We start from the raw sequence: 14,954 nt of genomic DNA, 5'->3' as shown, positions 1-14,954 counted from the left end.
CTCTGCCATCAGATTTCTGAACGGTCCATGAACCCATGAACACTACCTCATTATTCCTTTTTATTTTTCACTATTTATTTATTTTTGTAATTTATAGATTTTTATGTCTTTGCACTATACTGCTGTCGCAAAACAACAAATTTCACGTCATATGTCAGTGATAATAAATCTGATCTGATTCTTATTATGTTGGTCCCTTACAGACTGTGACAGAAGAAATTATATTGGAGAATAAGGACATGGCAGGGAAATTAGAAAATATTTGGCATTTGCCTTCATGGAACTCAAAACTTCCCAAAACTAGCAGAGAACTGGAGGTCCAGAGCAAATAAGGAGCTCAAAGAAATTTTCATTAATAGAACAGCAGATGTAGAGAAATTAATGAGACTGGATACTGATAAAGCCCCAGGATCCAAACGTGTGTTTTAGGGTTTTGAACAATGGGCTGTGGTGATAGTGGGTGTGCTGGTTATCATCTTCAGAAGTTCCATTGATCCTAGAATAGCTCCCACAGATTGGAAGGTGATAAACGTAAGCCCACTATTTAAGTCTAAATGATCATTTAGTCTGAAGTCAGTAACAGGGAAAATGCTGGAATCTATAAGTAAGGAAAAATAATAAAAGGATTGGAGCTATGAAAGAGAAATTGTACATGGCAAATCTGTTGGAATTTCTTGAGATTGCAATTGGCACAAATAAGGGAATCTTGTTGATGTGGTAGATTTGGACTTTCAGAAGGTCTTCATATAAGCTGTCACTCATAAGTTTTTGAATAAATATAAATGCATGCTACTGAGGGTAATATACTGTTGTACATTGAGGATTGGTTAATGGACAGAGTAAGAATAAACAAGTTGCAAAAGGTTGGTTTGCAGGTGCAACAGGTTATCAAGAAGGCAAATGGAATGTTGGCCTTCATTTCTAGAGGGATTGAATTTAAGAGCAGGGAGGTTATGCGGCAATTGGTAAGGCCACACCTGGAGTACTACGTGCAGTTCTGGTCTCCTTACTTGAGGAAGGATATACTGGCTTTGGAGGCTGTGCAGGTTCACCAGGTTGATTCACCGGGTAGCCTATGAGGAGAGATTGAGTCACCTGGGACTATACTCACTGGAATTCAGAAGAATGAGAGGGGATCTTATAGAAACATAAAATTATGAAAGGAATAGATAAGATAGAGGCAGGAAGGTTGTTTCCACTGGTAGGTGAGACTAGAACTAGGGGACGTGGCCTTAAGATTCGGGGGAGTAGATTTAGGACGGAGATGAGGAGAAACTGCTTTTCCCAGATAAGAGTGAATCTGTGGAATTCTCTGCCCAGGGAAGCAGTAGAGGCTACCTTATTAAATGTACTTAAGACACAGATAGATAGATTTTTGCATAGTAGGGGAATTAAGGGTTCTGGGGAAAAGGCAGGTAGGTGGGTCTGAGTCCACAGCCAGATCAGCCATGAAATTATTGAATGGCGGAGCAGGCTCGTCGGGCCAGATGGCCGACTCCTGCTCCTATTTCTTATGTTCTTATGTAAGTCACTTTCAGGTTGGGAGGCTGACCAAGGTGGTGCCAGAGGAATCGATACCATGTTCCCACCTGTTCACAATCTATGTCAATGCTTTGGATGTGGGGATCAAAGACTTCAATGGAACTGAAGTAACAGGAGGGAAGCAGCATGGGAGCTAATATTATACTGCCCAAAGAGCACCCACAATACTTTGATGACATTCATAAGGTAGTTGTACATTCTATTCATGTCGATGTCAGGATATGCCTGATAGATAGAACAACCTGCCAAGGGTGCTTAGACTTACAGTCATTTTAAGGTAATAGCACTAATATATCACCAATAAGCTACTTTCTGAAACAAATCCAAATGACAATCCCCTTTTTACTTTGCTCACCCTCTTGCTCTGAACCCAACTTTGATTCTTCCTCTCCATTTTCATTCTGAGAATTGCGTTCCTCCTCCATACTATCACATCTGAAGAGTCTGCAAATAAAATTTTCATTCATTTTAGGGTCACAGAGTCTTAGAATCATCAATTTTATGTGATTTTCCAGACCTAACAATGGTAATGGGTTTTTCAGAAATACATGAGGTGCATAAGGCCCCGTGTATTTGCCACAGAGGGTTGTGGAGGCCATGTCATTGGTGCATCTAAAACAGAGATTGACAGATTCTTGATTTGTAAGAGGGTTAAGGATTACGGGGAGAAGGAAGGAGAATGGGTTGAAAATAAATCAGCCATGATTGAATGGCAGAGCAGACTTGATGGGCTGAATGGCCTAATTCTGCTTCTATATTTTATGGTCTTATGGTCATAAAAAAATCAAAATTCCATCTTTCATAAAATGCTGACAATTTCAAAACAATGCTGCCATATTGTTTCAATTATCTCCAAGATACAATAAAATGCAGTTTTAGAAACAATTCAAAATTAAGCCTATCAGGTTAACAATAGTTTGTGCATTAAAACTGTGTATGAAGTGGAGAGGAATGTTACTTTATATAAGTGCTCAACATGCAATTTATTTTTCACAGAAACATTTTTCATACCATTTATGAGATTATACAGAATTTTGATTTTGCAATGTAATTAGTTGGCTGTGAGACAATAACATAATGGCACATTGTGCTCAACAAACTAAATCGCTTTTTTTGCCCTATTTTTTTTTCAATTGTATTTTTGACAGGCCACACACCCATTGAAAATACCTAGGACTTTGCCCAAGATATACTTTCGAAAATGGTTCCATGAAAGGCAGTGGTTTTGCTACCAAACTCTCCATCTTTTCATTCCATGCCTTTCACATACTCCTTCTACAATCACATCCCATCTCTGCCTCCAACTAGCCTCCCTTCCCCCCTTCACCCTCTTCCGACCACTAGATACCCCTACCATTGGCCCCTCCACTAATACTCTCTGTCCTCCCTCTCGATCCCTCCCACATCCCCGATCCACCCACTACAAGAAGATACAAGGACACAAGAAAATAGGAGCAGGCCTCCTGGCCCTCTAGCCTGTCCCTCCATTCAATAGGATCATGGCTGACCTGCCCAAGGTGTTGTTTTCTCCTCTGTGCCAGTTCTGACAGCCCTGATCCTGATCTTTCAAAAACTTATCCACCCCTCTTTAAATACCTCCAGTGATCAAGCCTACACAGCTTGTCAAGATTCACCACCCTCTGCAAGAAGTTCCAATAATTTTCCCTAATCTTGAAACAACATTCCCTCGGTTGAGATTCTCCCACTAGTGGAAACATCTCAATATCTACCCTGTCATGCTCCTTAGCATGATATTTGCTTCAATAAGATCATTCTTCATTCTTCTGAACTTCAAAGAATACAGATCTAAATCTTTTAGCCATTTATGATAGAACAACCCTCTTATTCCCAGGAATTAGCCTATAGGGTCATAGGATCACACCATGGAAACAGGCCATTTGGCCCACCAGGTCCTCACTGACCAGTGGGCACTCATCTTCCAGCACTTGACCCATAGGTGAGTTAAGTGCTTGTCTCGACATTTCTTAAATGCTGTCAGCAACTCTGCTTCCACCATCCCTCAGGCAGTGCATTCCAGGTACTCACCACTCTCTGGATGAGAGAGGACCCCCTCAGATCCCCTCTAAATCTCTTCCCTTACCCTAAATCTATGTCCTCAAGTTTTATTTGCATCCAATAAGGTGAAAGGTTTCCTGCCATCTACCTTATCTATACTCCTCAATTTTATACACCTCTGTCATGTCATCTCCATTCCAGGGAGAACAGACCCAGCTTTTCCAGTCTCCCCTCATAACTAACATGCCACATCCCAGGCAACATCTTGATGAATCTCCTCTGCACCCTCTCCAGTGCTCTCACTTCTTTCCAATTGTGAACTTCTGGACTGCCTCTAATATATCCTTACTTAAATTAGGGTCCAGAACCATCCACAGTACTCCAGGTGTGGTCTCACCAACACACTGTACAATTGTAACACTACTTCCCTGAGTTGAAACTCCCTTCATCTTGCAATGAAGGCCTATATGTCACTTGCCTTCCTAACTACTTGATACACCTATATTGTAAACTTTTTCTTCTCCATGCACAAGATTCCTCTGTACTCCATTCACCTTCTTCCTCTCTTGCACACACACTCTCCCTCATATCTCACAACCTCATTATCTGCCCACGTACCTCCTACACCATTTTCAATCTCCTTCCATTTTCTCCCTCACCTCTTCCTCCCCCTCCCTCCCATTCTCTCCCTTTATAATCCCATTCCATCCACTCCCTCTTTCCACTCCCCCACCACCCTCCCACCCTCCCTACCCTAACCCCATTCCCTTGCATTTCACCCTTTCCCACTCCCACCCTCCCTCTCCCCTTCTCCTCTGTACTCCTCTTTCCTTCTCTCCCTCCCCTTCCTCCTCCTTTCTTCCTCCTCCTTCCCTCCACTCCCCTCCGCCTCTCATCTCCTTTCCTCCATCCTCTGTCCCTTCTTCTTCCTCCTCCCCTCCCCCTCTCCCCTCCCCCTCTCTCCCTCCCTCTCCCTCCCTCCCCCTCTCCCCCTCCCCCTCTCCCTCTCCCTCCCCTCTCCCTCCCCCTCTCCCTCCCTCTCCCTCCCTCTCCCCCTCCCTCTCCCTCCCCCTCCCTCTCCCTCCCCCTCTCCCCCTCCCTCCCCCCCTCCCCCCCTCCCTCCCCCCCGCCCCCCTCCCCCCCTCCTCGCCCCCACTCCCCCCCCTCCCTCCCCCCCTACCCCCTCCCTCCCCCCCTCCCACCTCCCTCCCTCCCCCTCCCTCTCCCCCCCCTCCCTCCCCCTCACCTCCCCCCCTCCCCCCCCTCCCTACCCTCCCCCTCCCTCCCCCTCCCTCCCCTCCCTCCCTCCCCCTCCCTCCCCCTCCCTCTCCCTCCCTCCCCCTCCCTCCCCCCTCCCTCCCTCCCTCTCCCTCCCTCCCCCTCCCTCCCTCTCCCTCCCCCTCCCTCTCCCTCCCTCTCACTCTCCCCTCCCTCCTTCCCTCCCCTCCCTCCCCCTCCCTCTCTCTCCCCCTCCCTCCCTCGCTCTCCTCCTCCCTCCCTCCCTCTCTCCCTCCCCCTCCCTCTCCCTCCCTCTCCCTCCCTCCCTCTCCCTCCCTCCCTCCCTCTCCCTCCCTCCCTCCCTCCCTCTCCCTCCCTCCCTCTCTCCCTCTCTCTCCCTCTCCCCTCTCCCTCCCTCCCTCCCTCCCTCTCCCTCCCTCCCTCTCCCCTCCCTCCCTCTCCCTCCCTCTCCCTCTCCCTCCCCCTCCCTCCCTCCTCTCCCCTCCCTCCCTCTCCCTCCCTCTCCCTCTCCCTCCCTCCCTCTCCTCTCCCTCCCTCCCTCTCCCTCTCCCTCCCTCTCCCTCCCTCTCCCTCCCTCCCTCTCCCTCCCTCCCTCTCCCTCCCTCCCTCCCTCTCCCTCCCTCCCTCCCTCTCCCTCCCTCCCTCTCCCTCCCTCTCCCTCCCTCCCTCTCCCTCCCTCTCCCTCCCTCCCTCTCCCTCCCTCCCTCCCTCCCTCTCCCTCCCTCCCTCTCCCTCCCTCCTCCCTCTCCCTCCCTCCCTCCCTCCCTCTCCCTCCCTCCCTCCCTCTCCCTCCCTCCCTCTCCCTCCCTCCCTCTCTCTCCCTCCCTCCCTCTCCCTCTCCCTCCCCCTCCCTCCCCCTCCCTCCCCCTCCCTCCCCCTCCCTCCCCCTCCCTCCCCCTCCCTCCCCCTCCCTCCCCCTCCCTCCCCCTCCCTCTCCCTCTCCCTCCCTCTCCCTCCCTCTCCCTCCCTCCCTCTCCCTCCCTCTCCCTCCCTCCCTCTCCCTCCCTCTCCCTCCCTCTCCCTCCCTCTCCCTCCCTCTCCCTCCCTCTCCCTCCCTCTCCCATTCCTCACCGCCGTCCCTGATCGCTCAGCGCCGCGTTCTCCGTTTCCATGGCGACGGCACAAGCAACAGCCAATGGGAGCCGTGCTCCGGGGCGCCAATGGGCGGCCGGCGGCCAGGGTGACGGTTACAACAACAACCCGCGCTGCCGCGGCGCCGCTCCATATGCGCCTCCCCTCCCCCTTCCACCGCAGCCCGCAGCAGGGTAGTTGCATTCAGATGGCGCCTGCTCTTCCAGTTATCCCCCCCCCCACAGCTGTCAGCTGTGCGCAGCAAGATCCCACAATGCAGTGATGTTGGTTGAGGCATGGAGTGAGTCCAGGACCCTGGGACAACCCCCCCCCCCCCCGGAATGCACGGCAGCCTCCTCACCCACCTGTGGGTGAGTACCTGGCAGAAATGTGGGCATTCAGTTGCCTAAACTCTCGGGCTTGTTCCTCTCAGTGCAGGGTAAATGTGGGCAGAACGCAGGGACTTTGAGCTGGTGTCCTGAGGTGTTTTCCATGCACCTGACAGGTCTTGGTTCATCCTGACACAATGCAGGTCTTCCTGGCATTCCCTCGGGTCAAGGATAACTTGCCTTTGTAGGTTCTGAGGTGGTTGATGAAGATAATGTGGGATCTGCAGAGTCCTCCACAGATGCGGCAGGAGGTGGGCTGGGCAGTCTGTGAGGTGGTCCCCTGCTTCTGCTATTCACATGGAGTCACTGGGTAACCCCACTCCAACTGTACAGACTCAAGGTTCGCAATACCACCCTGAATGCTTCTGAGCATTCAGAGACCAGGAATTACCAGGAGTCAGTGGAGATGTTGCACTTTTTTCAGAGAGGCTTTGAGCGTTTACTTGAATCCGTTCTTCTCTCCACCTGGCAATCTCTTTCCATGACAGAGCTCGTAATAGAGTGTTTGTTTTGGGAGTCTGGTGTGGGCAGGCCTGACAGGCTGGGGATGTTGGCCCAGCTGAGGACAATATCATTGGTTCACTTATCCTATGGAGGAATTTGCAGAAATAAATTTGGTGGTATTTTTCTCGTGTCTTGAGGTGCCTGCTCTCAGATGTACGTTGGAAGGCAGAGATCACTGCTGCCTGGTAGACCATAAGCTTTAAGGTCTTGATCTTCAAACATCAGTTTCCTCAGTCTTCACTGAGTGGTCGCTCCTAAGCTATTGGAAGTGTCTCACTGTGAACCTTTATTGTCAGAGGCTGTGTTGTACCAGGTTGGTAGAGGACATATGTTTGCAGAACTGTTTGCTGGTTTGCACACTTTCCCAGTACCAAACTGGCATTATTAGCCTGGAATAAAGTGTCAGATTTCCAGCATCTACAGTACTTTGTGATTAGAAGAGTTGTCTGAAGTAAAATACGTGTAAGGTAATTCTGTATTTTAAGAATGCAAGCTGCGTCCTGCATGATGAGATTCAGTGGTCATAAATTGAAGTTTTTGTACAAAATTACTTGACAAACAAAATCAATGATTGTTCTTCAGCACCTCACCAAATGACTAATCTTCATGAGTGATCTCAGCTGGTTAAAGTGGGCAGGGTATTCTACTGTGCAAAGCATCACAATTATCTCTGTTCTCAATTAGCAAACTTAGCACGAAAGAAAAGGATTGAACCTGCAAACTCCAGCACTATATTAGGCGGTGCATGTAGCTACTAATCCACTGCAAAAATCTTGACAAAAACGTTTTGACAGTTAACCATATAATCTAACTGAAAAACAACTATTTTGCATAATTTCATGCTATCAAGTGCTGAAGTGATTCACTTTGAATTTACTGCATCAAAGGATCAGAATGCTTTCAACTATTCTGTTGTCTTCAAGCACAGAACTCTTGGAGTCAAATATTTCCTTACAGTTTCTCTGTTTATTTTGCTGGGGGAATTTTCTTCTTCTGTCGTATAACTTTAAGAATAGAAACTGCCATACAGTTTTAATTTCAATTCCTTACACATTGCAGTGTCCAGCTGGAGAGTAAAATGTGAATCCAAGAGGTTGCTCTGAAGTTCAGTCAGTGGCAGGATGTTATGTGGTCTCCGGCTTGATCGGGCTTTTCACAGTCATAGCCAGGTGAAATTTTAAGTCATGATCAGTCTTCATCCTATTTACATTCTCGGCTACAAACTGAACTCTATTTGTAGATTCATAGACTTATACAGCACAGAAACAGGCCTTCGACCCAACTCGTCCATGCTGACCAAGATGCCAATTTACACTAATCCTATTGTTGAAATTTTGGGTCAAATACAATGAAATTTTTGGTTACAGTGTTTTCTGCCTATGCTGACCATCAAACATACATTTACACCAACCCCACTTTCTTTATTCCCATCAACTCCTCCCAGATTCTTCCACCCACCTACGCATTAGGAGCAATTTACAGCGGCCAATTAACCTACCAACTCACACATCTAGGGGATGTGGGAGGAAACCAGAGCACCCAGGGAAATCCACAGGGAGAATGTGCAAACTCCATGCAGACAACACCAGAGGTCAGGATTGAACCCAGGTCACTGGAGCTGTGAGGTAGCAATTCAACCAGCTGAGCCACTGTGCTGCCCGATGGAGTAGGAGGTACTGGGCTTGGGTCCAAGAGGTGTTTTAGGATTGGGTCTCAGTGTTGGGTTGGGTCTCTGTGAATGGGAAGACCAGGCTTTGGTTTGTACAAGTTGCTTCACTTAATCTCAGGGCATCCTAAAGGTGCTACACAACCACAGAAGTACTGTTGAAATGTTATCACTATTTTATATATCAAAGTTAGAAATAAATAAATAAGATGGGTGAATAGATTACATTTACTATTGTGTTCACTTTAACAAATGCCAAAATTATTCCTTAGTGAAACATTCTTGTTAGGAAATATGAACCACAATTATTCTTATAATTCATATTAAATAAATGATTGTGGTCGGGGACAGGCACTGTGTCTTTAATGTACACAGGAATTATGACAGGACCATATTAGTTGCAATAGCCATTGTGTATTTTTAATCATAGCAGAGTGCAGCTTCAAGCATTGTGCATCAGATTCGCCTAGTTCTGCTTATAACCATTTTTATTAACATATTCAAAAGATTGTTTCACATTACAATTAATCTCATTAAAGTACTTTCTATGATTTCCTAGAACGATTGACCAGAGTACTCAAATCACTCATAATAGTAAATCCTCAAATAATTTTTTGGTTTGTCTGTAATCCCACTGGTGCTCTTATTCAGCTTGATTAAATTTTGTATTCTCCTCTCATAGCAAGGCAAGTTTACAGAATTCTCACTCTAATACTTATTCCAGCTCAGCTACCGTTCATTTGTAAAACTGCTGTTGAGGATTTTAATTGAATATTATTTATTTAATTATGGACTGTGGTTTTTGTTAAGACCAGCATTTATTTCCCATCCCTAGATAGCCTTGAGAAGGTGGTTGTGAGCCACATTTTTAGAACTGCTGCTGTACTGCTGACGAATATGCTCCCACAATGCTGTTAGGGAGGGAATTCCAGGATTTTTAACTCATCGATGATGTTGATGGAATAGCAATGTATTTTCACCTCAGGAGAGCATATGACTTGGAGGGGAACCTGCTGGTGGTGATATTCCAATGTGCCTACTGTCCTTTTTGTTCTTGGTTTTTGGCAGGTGCTGTCAAAGTTGCCTTGGAGAGTAACTGTAGTGCATTTTGTAGATTTGAAGTCACAGTGAATGGAATGATGATGGATGGAGTGAATCATAATCATAGTGAATGGGCTACCAATCATAAGTTAATTTGTCCTGTATGTGTTGAGCTTCATGAGTGTTGTCAGAGTTGCTAGTGGAAATTATTCTACAAAGTTCTAACACTGGAATTGGAATTGGTTTATTATTGTCACATGTACTGAGCTACAGTGAAAAAACTTGTCTTGCATACCGTTCATACACAGCAATTCATTACACTGCATCGAGGTTCTACAAGGTAAAACAATAACAGAATGCAGAATAAAGTGTAACAGCTACAGAGAAAGTACAGTGCAGGTAGACAATAAGGTGCAAGGTCATAACGACAGTGCACTGACTTTGGTCTTTGCACTTGTATATAGAAGCTATGCTCTTTGATGTACTAGTTCAAGCCATTTGGGAAAACTGTAATAAGGTAACAAAGATGCTACCAGCATCTTTGTGGAATCTGGATCATTTGCAATGTGGTGTCTGAATTTGACCCAGCATGACTCCCAATCTTCTGCTGCGCTTTATTCATGTGGAATAATACAGCTTATTTACACTATACATAGACAAAAGCACTCAGCATCCATGGTAATGAGTTATGAAAAATGTAGACCAGGTTTTCACAGATCAAAACCCAACTTGAAACTAATAAATAGTATCACTTTAAATTTTTTTGCTGGTGGTTTTCCTTCAATTTCCAACTCATGCAAATGATACTGTCATGGATTGAGCCATCGACATGACAGATCATCCTCATCTGTGAACTCTTTCGTGATATTAACTCTTTCTGTGATCTACCCGTTCAAGTGCACATACAGTATTGCGTTGATCACTTTGTTTGTGTGTTGGAAGTACATGCCTTATATAGTAGTTTTTTTTGACTCCCACTCAGTGACATCTAAGATCATGAAATGAAGTCTTATAGGTTGTGTGCCAATAACTCTGTCCTTTGAGGCTATTCCCCATGCCAATAATCAATGCTTCAGATTAAATATAATTCTGTATAAAAACAGGAGAAACAAAGGACTGCAGATGCCGGAATCTAGATAAAAACACTGTGATGCTGGAGGAACTCAGCAGACCAGGCAGCATCTTTGGAGGAAAGCAGGTGGCCAATGTTTTGGGTCAGGACCCTTAAGAAGTATCAGCACTGTTTGAATGCTTTTATGTTCAATTATTAATATTCTTTATCTGAATTACTAGTTCAGTGCTTAACACTCTCTGCATCAGCACCCTTACTGCTTTGTAGGGTCGAAACATGTGAAGAGACACTTTACAAAGTTGAAAAGATGATCTGTTGATGTAAGAAATACAAAAATTAGGAAAGCAAAAACAAGCTTGCATTTCTATAATGCTTTCCTCATCCCTTTCTGAACACACCAAAGTGCTGCCCAGCCAATGAAATACTTTGGAGATGTCTTCACAGCTGCACTGAAGAAAACACAGCAATTAATTTTTTTGACAGCAAATTCCCACAAACAGTAATAATGACCAAATTATCTGTGTGATGTTTGAGCATGTGATACATATTGGCTAGGGTACTGGGTGAATTATCTTGTTCTCCTCCAGAATGGTGCTATGAAACCTTTTGCATTACCCAAGGTGACAAGGCAGAGCCTTGGTTTAATGATCCATCTAAAAGACAGTTTCCTCCAATAGAGCAGCATCCCTCATTACTCCACTGGAGGGGCAGGGTTAATCACAGAATCATGGAATTGTTGCAGCATGAAGGATACTATTTGACCCATTAATACTGTAAAGGATCTATGTAAAAGCAACCCAGTTAGTCCCTCTCAAATTCTTTCTTTTCAGCTACATATCCGACAGTATTTCAAATACAACAATTGAATATGCCTTCACTACTATCCCTAGCACATTCTGCACCCTAACAATTTGCTGGATTAAAACAAAATCCTCATGTCACTTTTTTTTGCTAAATACCTTAATTCTATGTCCTCTTGTTGTTAGCCAGTGGAACAGTTTCCCTCTGTCTGTTCTGTTTCAGTACCTCTGTTGGATTCCCCTACAAACTCCACTATTCTAAGGAGAACAGTCCAGCTTCTCCACATAACATCCCACAAAGCATTTAGTAAATCTCATCTGCAACCTCTCTAAAACCCTTCATATCTTTGTTAAAGTGTGGCACACAGAACTGGACACCGGACTTCAGTTGTGGTCAAACCAGTGCTTTATAAAGCTTTATCATATTTTCCTAGTCCTTGCACTATGCCTCTGCATTTTTAAAACCACTTCCTCACGTATGTCCTGATCTCTCTGTTCAAATTCCTATTTTAGGAATTGTATCCTCTGGTGTTATATTGCCTCTTACATTTCCTGCCTGAAATTGCACCCTGTACATCCATGTCTGAGTCATTAATATAAAGAAAGGTAGTTGTCCAGTTACCAACTCCTGGGAAACTCCACTGTATACTTACCTCCAATGTGAAAAACAACCCTTTTACTACTACTCTCTGTTTGCTGTTATTTAGCCAATTTCTGTCTGGACTGCTACAGCCCTTTTTATTCTATGGCCTTAAATCTGATGAAAAGCCAATCATGTGGCAACTCGTTGAACACCTTTTGTAAGTTCAAATTTGCTACAACTGATTAGTTCACTCACGGATTCTCCTTGTTACTTTATCAAAAAAAGTATCAAATTAGCTGGACACAACTTGCTTTTAACAAATGATCAGTCCATACTTATCCAAGTGACTACTAATTCTGTGTATGATTATCGTTTCTTGAACTTTCCCCACCACTGAGATTGAACTGACTGGTCTGTAGTATATCCCCACACCTTTTCTGAGCAAGGGTATGACATTAGCCATTTTCCAGTCCTCAGGTGCCACCCCTGGATCTATAGATGTCTGGGGGATTATGGCCAGGGTTTACAACCCTTTTCTATTCACATGCCTAAGGAATATTTGTGAAATCCCTTTTATGTTTCCTGCTAATCTTTTCTCATTCTTCCTGTTTGCCTCTCTCATTTCCTTTTTAACTTTCCTCTAAACTTTCTGTAATCATTCTCAAGTATTGACAACCTGGCATCTGTCAGATGCTCTTTCTTTCTACTTTATTCTGTTCATCCATGGAGCTCTGGCTTTAATATCCCAATCCTTCTTTTTCATGGGAATGTTTCTAGGGTGTAGCTGAAATATCTTAGAGCTATAGAGTGATACAGCATGAAAACAGGCCTTTCAGCCCACCATGTCCACGCCAGTCATCAAGTACCTATCTAGACCAATCTCCCTTTCTAGTATTTGGCTCATAACCTTGTATGCCATGATAGTTCAAGTGCTCACTTCTTAAATATTGTGCCTTCACCATCCATCAAACAATGCATTCCAGATTTCAACCATCCTCTGCCTGGAAAGATTCTTCCTCATTCTTCAACGTTCCCTCCCCTTTGCTTTAAACCTATGCCCTCTGGTCATGGACACCTCTGCATGGGGGTAAAGCTTCTGAGTATCAACCCTTTCCGAATGAGAATCAGGTTTATTTTCTCTGATTTATGTGACATTAAGTTTGTTGTTTTGCAGCAGCAGTACAGTGCAAAGACATAAAAATTACTATAAATTGCAAAATAAATAAATAGTGCAAAAAAAGGAATAACAAGGTGGTGTTCTATGCTTTTTCTATGCTCTTCATAATTTTGTATACCTCGACCAAGTATACTTCTCTGCTCCAAAGAAACAGGACAAGAAAATAGAGTGACGCGGCTAAAGGCACTGCCCCACGGCGCCAGAGACCCAGGTCCAGTCCTGGGTGCTGTCTATGTGAAGTTTGCATGTTCTCTGTTTCCTCCAGTTCCCCCCCACATCCCAAAGACATGTGGGTTGGTAGGTTAATTAGCCACTGTAAGTGTGTGGAAAGTGGTAGGATCTGGGGGCAGTTGATTAGAATGTGGGGAGAATAAAATGGGATTAATGTAGGATTAGTGTAAATGGATGGTTAATGTGTGGACTTGATGGACTGAAGTGCCTGTTTATGTGCTGTATCTCTCTGTGACTCACTGAAAGCAAATCCAGCCTCTCCTCATAGCTGAAATGCTCCATTTCAGGCAACATCCCAGTAAATCCCCTCTCCAATGTATTCACATACTTCCTACAGTATCATGACCAGACTTCAGAGTACTCCACTAGTGGTACCTTAATCTCTCTGCTCTTATGTTCTGTCCTGTGGCTAATGAAGGTAAGTATCCTGTATGCCTTCTTCACCACCTTGTCTATCAGTGCTGCTGCCTTCAGGGATCCCTGACCATGTATTCTAAGGCTCCTAGGATCCCACCATCCATATCTTAGCTTTATTAGTCTTCCCAAAAAGAATCACCTTGCAGTTTTCAAGACTAAATTCCATCTGCCGTATCTCTAGCCTTTTTACTAACTCACCAATATTGTTCTATAGTTGAAGACTACCCTCCTCATCAATTTTCATGCCTTTTGTGAACTTGCTAATCATACCTCCTACATCCACATTCAGATAATCAATATATGTATAACAAACAGAAGGTGTCCTAGCACTTATCCCTGTGGTACACCACTGGCCACAGGCCTCCAATCCCAAATCAACCCTCCACTTCATCTTCTGCCTCCTGTCACCAAGCCAATTTGAGATCCAAATTTCTCCAAATTTCATTGGCCTAAAAGATAACAGCCTGTCTCCCATGTGGCACCTTGTCAAAGACCTTACTGAAGTCTACCCTCATCGACATAATTAGTTATCACTTCCAAAAAATCCAATCAAATCAGTTATATAGGACCTCCTCTCAACAAAGCCATGCTCATTAACCTTGATTATCTTGCCTCCTAAGTGTAGAATTGTAAAAGGCCTCCCATTGTTCACTTGTAGTTTTGCATGCCAATCTTTGAGATCAGTTTTACCAGCCAGATCTGTTTTCATCCTATTAGCATTTTTTAGTTGCCTATTTATACCCACATATTGTCTCTGACTTTGCAATAGATTGTTGTGCCCAAGATTATGCAGTGGGATTTCAACCAACAACCTTTTGTTTCAGAGGTGAGGAGAGCTACCCAATGAGCCATGGCTGACACTGGAGATGCAATAAAGGATGGTAGTAGATTGTGTGGCAAACGTTTCATGAAATTGTTAATGTTTGATGTATTAATAGTGTTAGTTTTTGCATGGCTGAGTGCTGATAGCTTTTTAATTCTGTTGTATTATTCTTAGTTGTTGATGACAGGGTATCTTAACTTTCAGCTGGCTGTGCAGTACACCAACATGCCTCAAGGCCTGACACTCCCAAATTGGTATTTTATTGTTCTGTGATGTGTTTCAAAGACAACATAAATGGTGCAAGTCATTTGATGTGGCTTGCATCTGCTCAAAAACTGGCACTTTCACTTCCCTGGTGATATTTTATATAAATTGTAGTGTCT

General features: G+C 44.5%; 1 protein-coding gene and 1 pseudogene across 1 annotated transcript in view; one reads left to right on the top strand and one right to left on the bottom strand.

Moving 5' to 3' along the window:
- LOC127583277 (uncharacterized) overlaps nucleotides 1-14,954 on the bottom strand; it is a 136,942-nt gene that overhangs the window by 36,352 nt on the left and 85,636 nt on the right. The gene's annotated exons all lie outside the window — the stretch shown is intronic.
- The window catches only part of LOC127583248 (gamma-aminobutyric acid receptor subunit delta-like), a 55,998-nt pseudogene continuing 46,951 nt past the window's right edge, over nucleotides 5,908-14,954 (top strand).

Source organism: Pristis pectinata, chromosome 26 (assembly GCF_009764475.1).
Source record: "Pristis pectinata isolate sPriPec2 chromosome 26, sPriPec2.1.pri, whole genome shotgun sequence".
Lineage (NCBI taxonomy): Eukaryota > Metazoa > Chordata > Chondrichthyes > Rhinopristiformes > Pristidae > Pristis > Pristis pectinata.
Note: the sequence above shows the minus strand (reverse complement) of the source record. Positions and strands in the feature narration are given on the sequence as shown.